Below are 18,070 nucleotides of genomic sequence, written 5' to 3' on the forward strand. Positions count from 1 at the left end.
TATTAAAAAGCAGAGGCATTACTTTGACAACAAAGGTCCATCTAGTCAAGGCTATGGTTTTGCCAGTAGTCATGTATGGATGTGAGAGTTGGATTATAAAGAAAGCTGAGTGGTGAAGAACTGATGCGTTTGAACTGTGGTGTTGGAGAAGACTCTTGAGAGTCCCTTGGACTGCAAGGAGATCCAACAAGTCCATCCTAAAGGCGATCAGTCCTGAATATTCATTGGAAGAACTGATGTTGAAGCTGAAACTCCAACACTTTGGCTACCTGATGCGAAGAGGTGATTCATTGGAAAAGACCCTGATGCTGGGAAAGACTGAAGACAGGAGGAGAAGGGGATGGCAGAGGATGAGATAGTTGGATGGCATTAGCAACTCAACGGACATGAGTTTGTGTAAACTCCAGGAGTTGGTGATGGACAGGGAGGCCTGGTGTGCTACAGTTCACGGGGTCACAGAGAGTCAGACAGGACTGAGAGACTGAACTGAACTGAACTGAGGACGAGATGGCTGCACTGCATCACTGATTCAATGGACATGAGTTTGGGCAAACTCTGGGAGATAGTGAAGGACAGGGAATCCTGACATGCTCCAGTCCATGGGGTTGCAAAGAACTGGACACAGCTTAGCGACTGAACAACACCAAAGTAATGAAAAGTCACTGAAGGTTTTGCTTGAGCTGCACTTGAGTATCATCCCAGCAGGAAAGTTATGTGACTTGTCAGAAGGGTATTTTGAGAGTCTGGGAGAATGGGGAACTGGAGCAGAGCAGGGGCAGGAGAGAGGGAACGGGACACCCACACTTGGGCTGAGCCTAGATCAGGCAGGAGTGAGGGGGTGTCCGGACAGGCAGGTGGGAGAAGGGGACACCATTGGAACCAAAAATCAGAAGCAGTTTGATATATGGAGAACAGTGGGAGTCAAGTTTTGGACTAGTCTGTTCTGAGCAGTTCTCTAAGGGAGGTGAACCAGGGGATGCTGGAAACACAGACTGAATCTCAGAGGAGCCACAAGTAAAGAAATGGGACCAGGGATGGTCAAGAGTGAGGCCAAGGATGCTGAGAGAGAATAAAGAGAAATAGAGAGGCTACAAGTAAGACCCTGAGGGATACGACTAGGGGTGGGAAGGGGAGGAACAGAAGTCCACCAAGCAGAAAGCGAGTGGATAATCAGGGCAGCCGAGGGAAGACCATAGAGTCTTCTGACCCAGTAGCAACAGGCAGAAAGAACTTTCTGAAAACACTGCCACTAATACCCCCCTGGCCCACACGTCAGAGAACAGAAGAACATGTTTGGAAGCTGAAGGATAGAAGCAGCAGAGAGTCTGAAGAAAAGATGGGGGAGAAGGGCTGTGTAGCTCCCTCCCAACTCGCCCTCCAGATAAAAAGTCAGAGGAATTGAGATTATCATTTGACCGGTAAATCAGAGTGTCAGAGGCTTGGAGGATGAGTGAGTGGGTAAGTCACTCAGTTGTGTCCGACTCTTTGCGACCCCATGGACTATACAGTCCATGGAATTCTCCAGGCCAGAATACTAGAGTGGGTAGTCTTCCCTCCTCCACGGGAGCTCCCCAACCGAGGGATCGAACCCAGGTCTCCCACATTGCAGGCGGATTCTTCACCAGCTGAGCCACCAGGGAAGCCCAAGAATACTGAAGTGGGTAGCCTATCCCTTCTCCAGAGGATCTTCCCAATCCAGGAATTGAACTGAGGTCTCCTGCATTGCAAGTGGATTCTTTACCAACTGAGCAAGGGCTTGGAGGAGGGCTACTTCTAAATCAGTTAATGGTACGTTTCTTTTCCTTTATTTCCTGGTTTAATATCAATAACCTCAGATATGCAGATGACACCACCCTTATGGAAGAAAGTGAAGAGGAACTAAAAAGCCTCTTGATGAAAGTGAAAGAGGAGAGTGAAAAAGTTGGGTTAAAGCTCAACATTCAGAAAATGAAGATCATGGCATCTGGTCCCAATACTTCATGGGAAATAGATGGGGGAATAGTGGAAACAGTGTCAGACTTTATTTTGGGGGGCTCCAAAATCATTGCAGATGGTGATTGCAGCCATGAAATTAAAAGATGCTTACTCCATGGAAGGAAAGTTATCACCAACCTAGAAAGCATATTGAAAAGCAGAGACATTACTTTGCCAACAAAGGTCCATCTAGTCAAGGCTATGGTTTTTCTAGTGGTCATGTATCGATGTGAGATTTGGACTGTGAAGAAGGCTGAGCGCCGAAGAATTGATGCTTTTGAACTGCGGTGTCGGAGAAGACTCTTGAGAGACCCTTGGACTGCAAGGAGATCCAACCAGTCCATTCTAAAGGAGATCAGTCCTGGATGTTCTTTGGAAGGAATAATGTTAAAGCTGAAACTCCAGTACTTTGGCCACCTCATGTGAAGAGTTGACTCATTGGAAAAGACTCTGATGCTGGGAGGAATTGGGGGCAGGAGGAAAAGGGGATGACAGAGGATGAGATGGTTGGATGGCATCACCGACTCTATGGACATGGGTTTGAGTAAATCCCAGGAGTTGGTGATGGACAGGGAGGCCTGGCGTGCTGCAGTTCATGGGGTCGCAAAGAGTTGGGCATGACTGAGAGACTGAACTGAACTCTGAACTGAAGTATGCTTAACCCATTCCCTTTCCTTTTAAAGTCAACCCAGTTATTCCATAATTTAACATACATCATGATTTTAAAATGTGTTAGTTGCTCAGTCATGTCCAACTGTTTGCTACCCCTGGACTGTAGCCCACCAGGCTCCTCAGTCCATGGGATTCTCCAGGCAAGAATACTGGAGTGTGTTGTTATGCCCTTCTCCAGGGGATCTTCCCAACCCAGGGATCAAACTCGGGTCTCCTGCCCTGCAGGCAGATTCTTTACCATCTGAGTCTATGCTTAGCTTGGAAATTGGTTATATGTGTACCCAAAGGAAGATTCTACCAACTCAGGGCCCCTGGGAACAGGATGAATACCTCGTCTTTGCAAGTTCTGTGATTTAGCTTTCTGAGACACTCTGGATAAAGGACAAGTTCTTTCTTGAACGTATTTTCAGTAAAATAGGAAAGACAATGCAGTGTCCAGATTTGCTAGTTACTGCCATGATTAAAGCAAGACTTTTCAAGTTGATTTTTTGTATAAGATCAGCAACCTTTTGAACACAAAGGGACCTGGCAGATAGCTTCAATGACGCAAAGTGAGCAAGCAAGCAAGACCAGGCCCTTCAGAACAATTCCTTGCCGCTGGCTTCGAACTTACAGTTCAAAGTTTGTTTTGCTGGGAAGATCTTCTACTTTTTTTGGTGCTGTAATAGGATTAAGCAAAACTTGTGTGTGTGTTAGTCACTCAGTCATGTCCGACTCTTTCCAACCTCATGGACCTCTCGCCAGGTTCTTCTGTCCTTGGAATTTTCCAGGCAAGAATACTGTGGTGGGTAGTTATTCCCTTCTCCAGGGGATCTTCCTGACTCAGGGATTGAACTCGGGTCTCCTATATTGCAGGCAGATTCTTTACCATCTGAGCCATCAGGGAAACACCAAGCAAAAGTTAAGCAACACCTAAAATGCTACTTTATAGTAATTTTGAAAAATATGTGAGTAGATTTTTTTTTTTTAATCAAAGTCTTAATTTGTTTAGAAAAAAATCAAGTGAGTAATCTTTTGGAAACTTCTGGATAAGAATATGAACATCTAATAACTGTTCTTTTTTTCAAGTTTTTATTGAGGTATAGCTGATAACTATATTGAACAGTAAAAGGATAAACATAAAGATGTAAAAGAGGACCTCAAAATCATAAAACATAGGGGAAGGGAGGGAAAAAAAATGTAGATATTTTTTTTTCCCCCAGAGTGCATTTGAGAAGAGTTCTTGGAGCCCTAGAGAAAAAATGATGAGAGGGAAATGAGGAAAGCCGCAAGGCAAATAGTGGTGGAAAACCTGCAAAGACAGGGCCGCCTGTGAAGAGGGCCAGGCAGTCTCAGGAAGAGATTTTGAACTTGGTACTGACACTCTTGGATGTGAATTTCAGGTGGGCAGACGCCCTCGGGTGAGATGCCCTGACCATCAAAGCCTCAGGGTATCTTCTGCGGCTTACGGGAAGCAATCAACAGAGGCTGGTCCCTTCTCTCCCCATTCCCTACCCTCCTCCACTGCTTCCTTACCATCACTCCCCACCCCAAGGGCAACACAAGGTTTTTCTTTAAGGCACCTGGTGAAAAAAGACATAAATAAAAAGCCAGACTTGAAAGTGGAATCCCTGCATTGGAGTCTTCACTTCTGTGCTGTGTGATCCTCTGAAAGTTATCTAACCTCTTAGTTACCTAACCTCTAAGCTTCTTATCAGTAAACCTGGAGAAATTCCGACTCACAAGAAGAAAACAGGAGAGCCCGATGAGCTGGTTTTTGTAAAAATGTGGGGAAACCACGTCTGCTTCTATGAATCAGTAGGGAACTGGCATTCTCAAAATGACCCTCTGTTCCTCCCTGAGGACCTAATTTCCTTTTTATATCATTATGCTTTTGAAAAACTTACTTTATAAAGAAACTCACAATTCCACAGTCTAGGTTACCCCCTGTACAAAATCTGTAGGCTGCTTTTTAATTTTTTTTTTTAATTTTTAAAAGGGATTATACCCCTGTAACAACTCAAACTTTAATGGAGGAGGGTTTAGTTCCGGCAAGATTAGCTTACAGTGCCTCCCTCTAGAAATGACTGCAGTTCTCAATGCAAATTGAATCAGAAATTACTCTTGTAACTTTTTCGGAGATCCTTCATTCTTTTCTTTTAAAAGTACATAGACACATTCAAAAGGTAACTTTCTCCTAGGTTTTACAAGCAGAGGAGTGTGACAGAGGACTATGAACTTGGCATACCGTTGAACTACGCTCTGGAATTTGGGTGGGTCTAGGAAAAAAGTACAGACTTCAGTGGAAAACATATATGGGTGTGGGAGAAACCTCTGTAAACTATAAATTGACTACATACTGCACAGGCTGAAATGGAAAGAAACCACAAGGCTCCCAAAATCCGAAAAGAGGAAACAGAGTGAATTTGGCAGGGAAGGAATACCAGGTGCCCTTGGGAGGTGGGGATGTTTGCAATTAGCAATAGTCTTAACTGGCTCTGTGGGACCCAGTAGTCAAAAGCACCTACGATGGTGTCCAGCAGTTACCTGTTCTAGGACCTGCTCATCAGGTTCTCCAACACCTGACTTCACTCCCTCGTTTTGTTGCTTCTAGATTCATCCCACGTTATTGCCTTTGTCTGCAGGGTCTCTTCCCTGAAAACTCTCGTTTCTTTCCTTTTTCAATCAGAATCTCATTATCCATCCTTCAAGACTCTTCAAGGCATGTTAGGCTTGGGTTTTTCCTCCCTTCTCGAGCCTGACCGCTGCGCTTCCTAAATTTCATTTTCTTGAGGCTGAGTCAAACCAAGAGTGTATCTCTGCCACTGAGACCTAATCACATATCAGTGTCCTGATGTGGACAGTTGTTAGGTGCAGTTCCTGCCTTCTTCCCCATCAGGTTACCAGCCCCTGGACTGCAGAGGTCACGTCACACTTGACTGAGTAAAAGCCAGCTGACTACCCTCTGCAGAGTCCCATTTTTCACCTTGAATTGGGCACATTCAGCTCACTATTTGCCATCCCAGTCTGATACCAGGTGAGCTTTATCATCTCTCTTTTGTAAAGAAGGAAGCTGAAAATCAAGGAGACTAAACCCCTTGTTCAAAGTCACCAGCCCAACCACTTTTCCTAAGGCATCTCACTTCCTCACCAAGGTGACCCCGTTAGCTCGACCCTGACTCCAGCTTTCAGACTTTAAGAAACCTGTCCCTCCCCACCACTGTTGTAACCAGAAGACCTGAGATTTGAACCCAAGTCTTTGTGTGGCTCCAACCCTACCCATTTACACTTGATCACATGGCTTCCCTGTCATAGAATGCTCAAGACAAATGTAGCATGAAATAGTAAAAAATGAATACATGACGAATGATCCATCTCACTTTGTCAAAACTAAGGGACTATGACAAAACCCTGAAATTTGACCAGAGAAGTAGTATTCCCTTGCCCTCTCTCCACCTTTCTTTATATAAATAATTATAAATACATATATAAAGAGTGTATATGTATGAGTGTGTATATATATATGTGTGTGTGTGTGTGTGTGTGTGTACAAAAAATATATATAAATATTGAAAGCAAAAGGAGAAAGGGCTGGCAGAGGATGAGATGATTGGATGACAGCACCAACTCAATGGACATGAACTTGAGCAAACTCCTGGAGATAGTGGAGGACAGAGAAGCCTTGCGTGCTGTAGTCTATGAGGTCACAAAGAGACATGACTTTGTCACTGAACAATAATATGAGCATATTAAAAATATAAATATTAACATTATACATATTATATTTTCAATACCTTTTTTAGGGCAACTTTAGGTTTACAATAGGCTCACTCTAGTGGTTCAGATGGTAAAGCATCTGTCTCCAATGCAGAAGACCCAGGTTCAATCCCTGGGTTGGGAAGATCCCCTGGAGAATGAAATGGCAGCCCACTCCAGTATTCTTGCTTGGAAAATCCCATGGATCTCGGAGCCTGGTAGGCTACTGTCCATGGGGTCGCAAAGAGTTGGACATGACTAAGCGACTTCACTTTCACTTTAGGTTTACAACAGAATTGAGAGGGAAGTTCAGAGGTTTCTCTTTCACTGCCTGCTCCCACACAAGCACAGATTTCCATATAATTAACATTGTTCACCAGATGGTAGATCTTTTTTTTTTTTTTTTTAAATCAAGGATGAACATACACTGATCCATCCTAACTATCCCCAATCCATAGATGGTCATAGGGCTCACCCTTGGTGTTGAACATTCTGTGGGTCAGGACACATGTGTGATGGTGTGTAGCCATCATTATAATATCTTATAGAGTGTTTTCCAGAGAAGGGAAAGGCTATGCACTCCAGCATGCTTGTCTGGGAAATCCCATGGACAGAGGAGCCTGTTGGGGGTGGGGGTGGGGGGCTACAGTCCATGGGGTTGCAAAGAGTCAGACATGACTTAGTGACTAAACTACCACCACCAGAGTATTTTCACTGCCCTAAAAATCCCTCAGACCTCCCTATTCATTCTTCCCTTCCCTAATTTCTGGCAACTCCTGTTCTTTTTCTGTTTCCATAGTTTTTCCTGCTCCAGAATGTCATGCAGCTGGAATCATGCAGTAAGCAGCCTTTTCAGACTGGCTTCTTACACCTAGTACTGTATACACTGGAGTCTTCTTCGTGTCTTTGCATGGCTTGATAGCTCATTCTCCGTGTGTATTTATGAGAGTGTCCAGACAATACTTGACTCCTCACTTTAAAGTAATAGGCTAAAAAGATGAAGCAGCATGTCAATGTTTAAGAGAGTGCGTAACTATTTTATCACCTGAGTCACCTATACTTCCATACCTGCCATGTGCCTCATAAAGAATTTCAAATGTCCCAGATATGTTTCTATCCCAATTTCGTGACTAGCCGAAGATGCTTCTGAGTGGCAGCATGGGTCTCATCTCATGGAGCCAAGTTCCCAGCGGCCCCAGGAAACACCAGAAGCAGCAGGTGTCTTAGCTGCAAAAACTTCCATCTTTCTCCATCTTTTCAGTGGCAAAACTGAACAGGGCATCTTCCCAGACCAGTGTTCTTATAAAACTGCTGTACATGCTTAGATGAGCTCACATTTGGAGTTCAGGCTTTCTTTGCTTTATCTTGAAAATTTACTTCATAGAAAGTTAAAGCTTCAGGGGGCATCGGAGAAATCAGTGTGAACTCCTCTCCTATTACAGATAAGGAAATGGAAGCCTGGGGGTCATGTGACTCACCTGGGGTTTTGCAGCACGTAGTGGAGCTGATGGTGCTTGAGACCTGTCACCAGGGCTCCTCTTATCCCAGGAGGAACCCAAGAGGAAAAGGTGAGCCCGAACTCAGAGGGATGCCGAATAACTGAACTGTCTTATAATTTGGAGACAGAGGAGAGGAGTGAATGGAAAGAATCAGAAAATCAGTTAAACATTTGCAGTTTTTCTATAAAAAGATGGAGGAGTCCTACTTTTCCTAAACTGTTGACATTTGTCAACATGTCCTTCTCTGAACTCTCATTCTGAACAGAAGTCCTATAAGACATGCTGTTTGTCATTGTTCACTTGCTAAGCTGTGTCCAACTCCTTGCAACCCCATGGACTGTACCACACCAGGCTTCCCTGTCCTTTACTATCTACTGGACTTTGCTCAAACTCATGTCCATTGAGTTGGTGATGCCATCCAACCATCTCATCCTCTGATTGTCCCCTTCTCCTCCCACCTTCAATCTTTCCCAGCATCAGAGTCTTTTCCAATGAGTCATCTCTTCACATCAGGTGGCCGAAGTATTGGAGCTTCAGCTTCAACCTCAGTCCTTCCCGTGAATATTCAGGGTTGATTTCCTTGTCTGGTTTGATCTCCTTGCTATCCAAGGGACTCTCAAGAGCCTTCTCCAACACCACAGTTCGGAAGCACCTCTTTGGCTCTCAGCCTTCTTAATGGTCCAACTCTCACATCCATACGTGACTACTGGAAAAACCACAGCTTTGACTATAAGACATGTTAATCTTTTTTCTAATCGGGAAGTGGTCAGCCTGTGTGTGATGGCCCTGGCTGCTGGACCCAGTCCTTGTTACCATGTGCAGATTGTCCACATCCTGTCCTGAGGTCACTCTTGGGAATGAGCTGTTCAGGGAAGAAATGTCTGTAGAATGCACAGGCAGATACAAGGAAAGGAGGTGCGCAAGATCCAGCCGACGTCATGGGAAGTTTCTAGCACGTTATCATTTGTTTGAAATATTTATCCACCACAAGCGTCTGTGTGAAATATTTATCCACCACAAGCATCTGTTTTTAAAACCTGACTTTTTAAAAACTGACCACAAAACCTGTGGCTTAGTGCCAGGATCAGACCCAGGAGGGAAAGTATGAAGCCCTAGGACAGCTCTGAGAGTTGCTAAAATGTGAGGTTTTCACAAGTAATTTCCCAAGGTCCCAAAACCCTCCAGATATACATCAAGAGACAGCAAGAACTCCTGGTGTCCCCTAGCGCTTCTAAAGAATAAGATAACCCTGTGCTGCCTCCCCGGAGAAGGCAGTGGCACCCCACTCCAGTACCCTTGCCTGGAAAATCCCATGGACGGAGGAGCCTGGTAGGCTGCAGTCCATGAGGTCGCTAGGAGTGGGACACCATTGAGCGACTTCACTTTCAGTTTTCACTGTCATGCATTGGAGAAGGCAATGGCACCCCACTCCAGTACTCTTGCCTGGAAAATCCCATGGATGGAGGAGCCTGGTGGGCTGCCATCTATGGGGTCGCACAGAGTTGGACACGACTGAAGTGACTTAGCAGCAGCAGCAGCAGTGCTACCTCCCAGGCCTCAGTGGTGGTGCTGCTCGGCAGTTATTTTTGTCAAATATGGCTTCCCTGGTGGCTCAGACAGTAAAGAATCTGCTGGCAATCTGAGAGACCCAAGTTCAACCCCTGGGTCAGGACCCACTCCAGTATTCTTACCTGAAACATTTTATGGACAGAGGAGTCTGGTGGGCTACAGTTCATGGGATTGCAAAGAGTAGGACATGACTGAGCAACTCACACTTTCAGTATTTCAGCTTAAAAAAAGTCTGCGGCTATATCAGATATAATTATCTTATGACGCAAGGGGACAGTATTTTATGCACACAAACCAAGCCTTGTGTTAGATGCATTCCTGGCCCACAGGCTCTGTCCTTGGATGTGGGCTGGGGCTGCTGGGGTGGGGACAGAGGCCCCTGTTCCATGTCCAGGTTCCGCCTCCAGGGTGGAGGGCACTTGTGACCCACGCCCTGGGCTCTGACGTGAGCAGAAAGCCTAGAGGTGTGGGTCACAAACCAGCCTCCCGGCACCTCACACTTCCTCTCTGCAGAGCCAGGCTTCTTCATCACTTCCCCAGATGGCTGGGATCTTCAGCTGAGCTGGGACCGGAACCTAGACTCCAGGTAAGACCCCAGAGTGCTTTCCACTGATCACCAGGGTGGTAGAAAAGGAAGGGAAAATAAAACGCCCTCAAAGGACCAGGGGATTTCTGGAAGATCCAACCAGAGTGATGGACCTCAGGCATGATTTTTTTTTTTCCTTACCCTCTTTAATTTTTACTTGTACTTATCTTACTGATTTGAAGAAAACTCTCACTTTGGAAACCTCCAGTGCTTAAAAATGAACAAGCTCCACTGTGCGTGCTTGCTCAGTAGCTTCAGTCGTGTCTGACTCCTTTGCAACCCCAAGGAGGGTAGCCCGCCACACTCCTCTGTCCTCGTGATCTTCCAGGCAAGAATGGTGGAGTGGGTTGCCATGCCCTCCTCCAGAGGATCTCCCTGATTCAGCGATTGAACCTGTGTCTCCTGCATTGTAGGTGGATTCTTTACCCGTTGAGAAGGCTGGGAAGCCCAAGAGCTACTCTGTGACGCTGTAAATAAAATATTCATTTTTGTCAGAAAAGCTAGCAATTAAGACTTGTATCCTATATTGTAAAACTGAAATCTCAATTTATCTGCATAAAGACCTTGGTATATAAAACTAAAATACAGTTCCCCAGGCCAAAGCCTCCTTTCAACAGTACTTCACTGAACATGCTTCCATAAAGAGCAATTAGCTATTAATCCAGATTATATTTATAAGTAAATAATTTGCAGGGTTAGTGCTGAGTTTTAACCCTTAAAGACCTTGATGTCAGTGACAAGATGCATAAAAATGCAACTGTTTGAAAAAGCACAGATACTTAGGCACATTTCTTCCAAGACTGAGTACACTATTATTCACAAGTCACATCACGGGAGATTTTTAAAATATTAAAAGATAGTAGCTCACTAGCATCCTAGTGATCACATTTTAAGTTTTCAGAATCCACTCAAGCTCTCAGTTCAGTTCAGTTCAATTGCTCAGTCATGTCCGACTCTTTGTGACCCCACGGACTGCAGCACGCCAGGCTTCCCTGTCCATCACCAACTCCTGGAGCTTACTCAAATTCATGTCCATCAAGTCGGTGATGCCATCCAATCATCTCATCCTCTGTTGTCCCCTTCTCCTCCCACCTCAAATCTTTCCCAGCATCAGGGTCTTTCCCAAGGAGTCAGTTCGTCACATCAGGTAGCCAAAGAATTGGAGCTTCAGCCTCAGCATCAGTACTTCCAATGAATATTCAGGGCTGATCTCCTTCAGAATGGACTGGTTGGATCTCCTTGCAGTCCAAGGGACTCTCAAGAGTCTTCTCCAACACCACAGTTCAAAAGCATCAATTCTGTGCTCAGCTTTCTTTATAGTCCAACTCTCGCATCCATACACGACTACTGGAAAAACCACAGCTTTGACTAGATGGAACTTTGTTGGCAAAGTAATGTCTCTGCTTTTTAATATGCTGTCTAGGTTGGTCATAACTTTTCTTCCAAACAGCAAGTGTCTTTTAATTTCATAGCTGTAGTCACCATCTGCAGTGATATCGGAGCCCCCAAAAACAAAGTCTTTCACTGTTATCATTGGTTTCCCATCTATTGTCGTGAAGTAATGGGACTGGATGCCATGATCTTAGTTTTTTAAATGTTGAGTTTTAAGCCAACCCACTCTTCTCTTTCACTTTCATCATCAAAGACTATTAAACATTAAAATATTATATTTAATGTTGATTATTTTATTTATGGTTATTTTTTAATTTATTATTATTAAAGACTAAAGATTTGCTCAAGGTCTGGCTAACTCTTATTCATAAATTTTGAGAGGGATAAAAATGTTCCTACATATGGCACAGGGAACTATATTCATCATCCAGTGATAAAACACAATGAAAAAGAGTCTGGGAAAGAATGTGTGTGTGTTTGTACATATACATATGTGAATCATTTTGCTATACAGCAAAAGTTAATACAACCTTGTGAATCAACTATACTGCAATAAAATAGATATTTAAAATAAAACCCTACATATATTACTGTAAATTAATCTTAGCTCTGAAAGACAAGTCATATTTGCATCAGTTTTTCTAATATTCCTACCTATTGTCACCCTAATATTTGAAAAGATCCTTCTTTCTCGCTCTCTCTCTCAATACCCTTTGACCAATGTTTCTCTCTTTTCTCCCATCACTCACAAAGAAATTTCCTAGGTTTGCAAATATTAGAACTCGTTTCTAATCATTTTCTAGTCAGTTGTATCAATGTCCTATAAAAAAAACCTACCAATTACACTGCTCACCTACCCATGACGCTTGCGATTCTCACACCACTACTGAGTTGTGTATTTTCACAGATCAACTTATCTTAAAGCCAAGATGGCCCGTAATACAAAGGGTTTTGCATGCACAGACCTGACCAAGTCCTGTTTGCTCAGCAGCTGCATTTCCGAACACTAACAGTTAAACATTAGACGTAGACGTTAGGGAGGAAATTAACTTTCAGAACTCCGCATGTGCTCTCAGGATCAGTACTGACCGTGCTGGGGGAGAACTCTGAGGTCATTTTGTCCGAACCTCTCATTTTACAGATGAGGAAAACAGGACTAATTGATAGCTAGCAATACCAAATTACAGCTCTCCTAAAACTCGATAGCAGAGTTCGTAGGCTTCTTAATGTGCTCAATTACTATCCGGATTCCATGAGCTGATGAGTCTGCTGTGACCTTGAGCATTTCCATTCTGTGGGTTTCCAATGTTTATGTTTCTAACGTGGTTATTTGTCATCCCGAGTCCCGGGCACCACTGGAGATCTTGCCAATACCTAACTCAGGGCACCCCACCTCTTCCCACATCTCAGCCAGTGCCTCCAGGCTGCAAAGTCATGACAAGTGTCCCCAGAGATGCCAGCTCGTGCTTGAGCAGCTTCTAGGGCCTTCGCAGCTGGTTGAACGTCTTTCTCCAGTCCTTATCACTTGCCCCTGTGCTTCTCAGGAGGCAGCCCAGGTCTGTTCAGCATTTTTCAGCCTTGTTCCTCTTACGCCAAAGGACTGAAGCATCAGTGCTTGGACTAAGGGCCTAGTTCCTCAAGTTTCATTCTCAACTGCTCAAAAAATTCATATAACTTTCTCATCTTTTTATTTTTCTCTACACCTGGACCAGAAGCTTCATGGAACAAGCATCTTCTCTATACTCTGTATCCCCAGCATCTAGGTGAGTCTGGAAAATAATAAGGGCTCTTGACATGTACATGTGTAATGAATGCAACCTTTCCCCCTTCCTTCCTCTCTTAGGGAAGCAGGTACCCCACTCCAGTCTAAGACCTAACCCCCTAGGAGCCTCAGTGCCTCTTTGTTCACCTTAAAATCTCTGGCCTCTGGATCACATCCTCATTCTTGATATTGTGCCTCCTTAGTCATCCCCTTGATGAGTTTCCAGAACTGTCTCACCAGCTGGTGCTCTTCCTCCAGCTACTTTGCTATAAAGTTCTCCCTGTCCTCATTACAGGAAGTCCCCAAGAGTCTATGCTCAGCTGCTTTCTTGTATTGGTTTCTTTTTTGGCGAGCTCATTGACACATGGTGGTCAATGTCTACATCTTGTACAGTGATCTCCGAAACTCCATTGCCAGCCCCCAATTTCTAGGGATGAACTCCTCAAAGCAAACCTGCTCAGAGCCAACCTCATCATGTTGCCCTCTGCTTCTCAGGCAGGGCCACCTCTTCATCCAGGGGCCAAACTCAAGTCATCTCAGCTCTTAGACCCCACCCCTACTTCACATCTAATAGGGATGTGAGGCTTACCTGTTGGCGAACATAGGTGGTGATACCCCCAGATTTGTGCATTGCTTAATGAATTCAACAGCCTCCTAAATAATCTCTTTATAGCTATTCTCTCCTTCTCAATCTATTTAGCTAGATGCACCCAGCTTCTTTTTGCCTGTTGAAAGGTCAAATTTTTCAGTTTGATCTCCATGGCCTTTTAAAATCTATTGTCCATATAGCTTCCAATCATCTGGCTGCATACTAGGAGCAAATGAGGAGCTTGGAAGTAGTACCAAAATTCTGGCTCCTACTCATGTCTCCCCACCACCCCACCTCCCTGAAATAGTCTGATTCAACTGACCTATGGTGGAGCCAAAGTATTTCACTGCATTTTACAATTTCCCAGGTGTTTCTTACATGCAGTGATAGTTGATAGTCAGGATATACCTTCTGATACAATCTAGTGAGGACAATTAAGAAAGTATACTTTACTACCACCCCGTATTTTGCCTGAGAAATTCCTGAAGGCAATTCTCTTTGCTCTATTCTTTTTCCTACAGAAAATGCATAAAGACTTCTGTGATTCTTCTCATTGGAGTCCATCTTTTTTCTGGAAATCTTCAGTAAGTTTCCTGGAAGATTCGGTGTCATATAAGATAAATGGAGTGTTAGAATAAGACAAGGTCTCTGTCTTTTCACTGCGTCCCATCTTCTGGGATGAAAGACACAAGAAACTCATAAAACAGCAAGTATCATAAGTTTCACGACTGAAGTATGGAGGTGTGCATGAGACAGTGTTTAGGCATAAAAGGCTCTAACAGTTTATGCGCAGTAAATGACAACATAGGCATACATTGCTATTGTTGCTCAGTCGTGAAGCTGCATCTCTGTGGCTCCATGGACTGCAGCCTGCCAAGCTGCCCTGTCCTGCACTGTCTCTTGGAGTTGGCTCAAATTCATGTCCATTGTGTTGGTGTCATGCTCTAACCATCTCATCCTCTGCGGCCCCCTTCTCCTTTTGCCTTCAGTCTTTCCCAGCATCAAAGTCTTTTCCAATGAGTCTACTCTTTGCATCAGGTGGCCAAGTTACTGGAGCTTCAGCATCAGTGCTTCCAATGAATATCCAATGAATATTCCAATGAATATTCCAATGAATATCTTGAAAGTCCCTTGACTTTTTTCTTAAAATAGTGTAAATGTCTGCTGAACCAATGAATGAGTGAACAAGTGAACAAATAATATGTTAGTGATTAGGAGTCATTGGGAAATACTTGCAGCTTCAAGAAAAACAGTGCCATAGTTTACTGCCTGCCCAGGGTGGAGGGTGTCCCACAGGAGTTCAAAGGCTCACATCATCATTTTCAGTCCTAAGCCATGTGTGGGTTTAGCAACTTCCCTCAACCATTCATTCCATATCTATTTTAAATGGTAATAAGAATTGTATATTAGAAACTAGGTCCATTCTCTTATGACTAGAAGGTGGTAATGGTCTATCCTAAACAATACTTAACCTCTTTGAATTTAATAAGCAAATCCTAGAGATCAAATGTGCTGATTTGATGGCTAATGGGAAGAACTCGGGTGGAGGTGGGTGGAAGAAACACCTGCCCAGCCTATAGGTCCGTGAGAATTCCTCCTTCCCTTTTGACCTTGCTGTGGTCTTTAAGTCCTTGGGTCTCTTCAAGGTGTTGTTGAGAAAGCTGCTAAAAATGGATACCAAATGAAGGGCTTTCCTGGCTGACCAGTGTTTAAGACTCTGTGCTTCCAATGCAAAGGCTGTGGGTTCAATCCCTGGTCAGAGAACTAAGATCCCACATGTCATGCAGTGTAACAATAAAAAGTGTCCAAATCAAAAGAAATAGCCACCAAATGAATGAAATCAAATCAGTCAATTCAGTTTCTCAGTTGTGTCTGATTCTTTGCGACCCCATGGACTGCAGCAAGCCAGGCCTCCCTGTCCATCACCAACTCCTGAAGCTTGCTCAAAATCATGTCCATCAAGCTGGTGATGCCATTCAGCCATCCCATCCTCTGCTGTCCCTTCCTCCTCCTGCCTTCAAACTTTCCCAACATCAGGGTCTTTTCCAATGAGTCAGTTCTTCACATCAGGTGGCCAAAGAATTGGAGCTTCAGCACCAGTTCTTCCAATGAATATTTAGGACTGATTTCCTTTAGGATGGACTGGTTGGATCTCCTTGCAGTCCAAGGGACTCTCAAGAGCCTTCTCCAGCACCACAATTCAAAAGCATCACTTCTTCGGCACTCAGCCTTCTTTACAGTCCAACTCTCACAGTCATACATGACTATGGGAAAAACTCAAAATGAAGACGAATAGGACCCTGCAATAATTTTCAGGCTAATTGGGGGTGGGGTGGGGCACAGAATTAAGCAAGTGAGGAACCAATGCACATGTGAAAGTCATTGTGCTCCAGTGGAAACCTCTAATCCTTCAAGTAATCAATCATACTCTAAGAAGTAAACCATCCTTGGGAAGAAATCCGCATCTGAACATCCACGTGCTCTGAGGACACTAGTGAACTGTAGCATCAAGAGTCATCAACTGAGCGAGCTGAAAGGGTTAGCCCAGCTTCCGGGAGCATCTGACTCAGATAAAAGGAAGTGTTTCTTAATCCAGAGGATTTCAACACTGTGGAAACTCATTTCCCACAGAGTTACAACAATGTGCAAATATAAATCACTTCAAAGAAGCCGTTTAAAAACTTCGCCTGGCATGATACATGCGATGAAACTGCTCACATGTTCTGGGCCCTGTCTTTGACATTTATTCATCATTTAATTTATGGATAGACTATTAATCCACTTATTTATTCATTGACTCATTTATAGAGTCATAAGTATGAGTTATCTTTTTTTTTTTTTTTTTTGGTTTGAGCATCTGCTATATGCCAGGGGCTGTGTTACTGAGGGTAAAATGATGACTGTGGTCCAATCCATGCCTGCATGTAGAAGGGGAGAAGAAACACGGAGAGGAAACCACGATACTGTGGTGAGTGTATTCATATGACACTTTACAGTGGTAAAGGACAAGCGGGATCTTAAATGAAGAAGCAGTAGGGGAGTTAGCCAGAGGGGGAACCCAAGGGACCATTGAGGGATCTGGCTCTAGGAAAGACTTTGCAGGCAGGAGGGACATTGGGAGCAAAAGCAGCTGTAAAACGGTGGGGCAGCATAGCACATGGGGAGAAGGGAAAGTCACTCATCATTGTCCAAGCCTGGACCACAGAGGGAACATCCAGAAAAGTGACCAACATGTAGCTGGAAGATTTGGACACTGGGGAAACAGATTATAGACTTTAACATGTGAGACCCGAAGACCCGCCTGAGAACTGGCACGGGGCCCTGACTTGGACACATGCTACTTGTTGCAAGGCTATGGTTGTGGTTAGGGAGAGGCTGGCTCTGAATGGGAGGCAGCGTGGAGAGGTGTCAGGAGGAGCCAGCGGGCTGCTGAGAAGAGGGAAGCTGTGAAAGGGCAGGGGAGCAGGAGGGGGAAAGAGGGATCACTCAGGAGATAAAAGGGCACAACGTGCAGCCGTGGAGGAGGGGGGCGGGGAGGCAGACGCCCGCATCCGGGGCTGGGGTCTGAGGATATGCTCACAGAAGTAAACAACACAGGGTGAGGAGCACTTCCCGGTGAGGTTGCCGGTAGGGTGGCGCAATGCAGCTTAGGGAGCACTGCCTCTGTAGGCACAGCACCATCCGTGTCTTCCAAGGGTAAACATTGGACTGCACAATAAGGGACTGAGGCAAAGTCATTTTCCCTCCACTTAGCTCATCAATTCAACTGACAGATAGGTCTCTCTCTCTTTTTTTTTTTTTTTTTTGAGACCCCAAGCTGCTTTTCCAGAACTGGAAGATTCCAAGCTCCCTTTGTTTCTGTCCATACATTCACTCATTCATACATTTGCAAACACTAAGCCCCTGCCAGAACCTAGGCACCGGCATAAATCAGGTAACATACGATAGCTCACTTTCCAGTGAGAGGCAGTGGGCTGTGATGGATAGCCAGCTGGCTTTTGAGGCACAGACCAGGATCTGGATGTTGTCGCCCATACTAACTAGTTGTGTGACCTTAGGCAAATTCTCTAACTTACTAGAGGCTCCATTTGCTTATTTTGACCAGTGTTCTACCAGAGTTGCTCAGAAGTTTAAGTAAATGAACTGCTGACACCTATGTTCTCCACTGCTGGTAGCTATTAGTTTGATAATTATTATTGCAACTAGACGAATGCATGGGTCCATCCATGCTCAGTCGCTTCAGTCGTGTCCAACTCTTGTGACCCCATGGACTGTAGCCCACCAGGCTTCTC

The 18,070-nt window shown here is 44.5% G+C and overlaps 1 protein-coding gene across 15 annotated transcripts in view; it reads left to right on the forward strand.

The window, feature by feature from the left end:
• The window catches only part of KCNJ15 (potassium inwardly rectifying channel subfamily J member 15), a 63,955-nt gene that overhangs the window by 11,560 nt on the left and 34,325 nt on the right, over window positions 1-18,070 (forward strand). For 5 of the 15 annotated variants that reach the window (XR_009595819.1, XR_009595822.1, XR_009595824.1 and 2 more), the window contains 4 exons: window positions 9,963-10,035; window positions 13,140-13,190; window positions 14,300-14,362; window positions 16,633-16,746. The exons of 5 other annotated variants lie outside the window; for them this stretch is intronic. The gene's annotated coding sequence lies outside the window, so the exon portion shown is untranslated. Of the gene's footprint in view, window positions 1-9,962; window positions 10,036-10,363; window positions 13,104-13,139; window positions 13,191-14,299; window positions 14,363-16,632; window positions 16,747-18,070 lie in introns of those variants that run through there. 5 more of the 15 variants (XR_009595834.1, XR_009595827.1, XR_009595830.1 and 2 more) reach the window with 4 other exon arrangements.

Source organism: Ovis aries, chromosome 1 (genome assembly GCF_016772045.2).
Source record: "Ovis aries strain OAR_USU_Benz2616 breed Rambouillet chromosome 1, ARS-UI_Ramb_v3.0, whole genome shotgun sequence".
In the NCBI taxonomy this organism is placed as follows: Eukaryota; Metazoa; Chordata; class Mammalia; order Artiodactyla; family Bovidae; genus Ovis; species Ovis aries.